The sequence below is a fragment of the Piliocolobus tephrosceles genome, unplaced genomic scaffold (assembly GCF_002776525.5).
Source record: "Piliocolobus tephrosceles isolate RC106 unplaced genomic scaffold, ASM277652v3 unscaffolded_33620, whole genome shotgun sequence".
Taxonomy (NCBI): Eukaryota; Metazoa; Chordata; class Mammalia; order Primates; family Cercopithecidae; genus Piliocolobus; species Piliocolobus tephrosceles.
In genome coordinates, this window is record NW_022317222.1 from 4,131 (window position 1) to 5,796 (window position 1,666).

Genomic DNA, 1,666 nt, shown 5'->3' on the forward strand with positions numbered 1-1,666 from the left:
AAGAGGGCAGGAGCTTAGGCTGACAGCCGGGTGGATGGTGGAGCTCTCGTCTCTGAGAAACTCATTCATAGGAAAAAGCAAATAAGTACCAATCGTGTCATCGTTTGTTGAGAAGACATTGAATGAAAAAAGAAACATGAGCGGAGTTGCGGGGCCTGGGTGGTGCCAGCTTCAGCTTCGGGCGCTGACTTGGTTCTCTGCCCCCATCCCGATGGTGGCCAACAACTCAGCCTCAGCTGCAGGCTGAACACCCGGCAGTTCGTTCCCGAGCAATGTCCCCTCAAGAACGGCCTGCATGGGAGTGTCCAGAAAGGGCAGAGGGTCCCCTGTGGCCCTGGGGGTAATCGCAAGCTGGAAGCTGCCGGCGGTCGGAAGGGATGGAGACGTGAACTGAGGGGTGTTTGTAAGGAACCCGTCCAGCAGGACACACGGGGACTAGAGCTGCAGGTGTCCACATGGATAAGGGGCAGGGCCGCTCCCTCCCCCGTATAAATCTTTCTCAAATACCTGCACGGCCAGGCCTCCCCACCACCCCTTCTTATTTTTCTCCATTGCACTCTTTTTTTTTTGAGACGGAGTCTGGCGCTCTGCCACCCAGACTGGAGTGCAGTGGCCAGATCTCAGCTCACTGCAAGCTCCGCTTCCCGGGTTTACGCCATTCTCCTGCCTCAGCCTCCCGAGTAGCTGGGACTACAGGCGCCCGCCACCTCGCCCTGCTAGTTTTTTTTTTTTTTTTTTTTTTGTATTTTTAGTAGAGACGGGGTTTCACCATGTTAGCCAGGATGGTCTCGATCTCCTGACCTCATGATCCGCCCGTCTCGGCCTCCCAAAGTGCTGGGATTACAGGCTTGAGCCACCACGCCCAGCCTGCACTCTCTCTTTTTTGAGACAGAGTTCCCCTCTGTTGCTCAGGCTGGAGTGCAGTGATGTGATCTCGGCTCCCTGCAACCTCTGCCTCTCAGGTTCAAGCAATTCTCCTGCCTTAAACCTCAGAGTGGCTGGTACTACAGGCACCCGCCACCACACCCAGCTTATTTTGTATTTTTAGTAGAGACGGGGTTTTGCCATGTTGGCCAGGCTGGTCTCAAACTCCTGAATTCAGATGATCTGTCCACCTCCTAAAGTGCTGGGATTACAGGTGTGAGCCGTCACGCCCAGCCCCCATAGCACTTTCTAAGGCACTTCATCCTTTGCCTATTGACTGCTTCTCTCCTCTGCTAGAGTTCAGCTTCCACGAGGACACAGTTTGGTCTGCCTTGTTCACAGCTGTATCCTCAGGACCAAGAACTGTGCCTGCCACATAGGAGGGGCTCCCAAAGTGCTTGCTGAATGAATAGACAGGTGTTTACCTCTGGGTGGGGTCCAGGAGGGGCTGGAGAGGGTTCAAAGGAACGGGTGCTGTGCCATTGTTTTAGCTGTGTGATGGGTGCACAGGTTACTGTTATTAAGACTACTTTCTTATTTAAACATACATATATGGGCTGGGCACCGTGTTTTGCGCCTGTAATCCCAGCATTCCGGGAGGCCTAGGCGGGTGGATCACTTGAAGCCAGGAGTTTGAGACCAGCCTGGCCAACATGGTGAAACCCCATCTCTACTAATAAAGTACAAAAAAATTAGCCAGGTGTCATGGCGGGCACCTGTAGTCCCAGCTACTCAGGAGGCT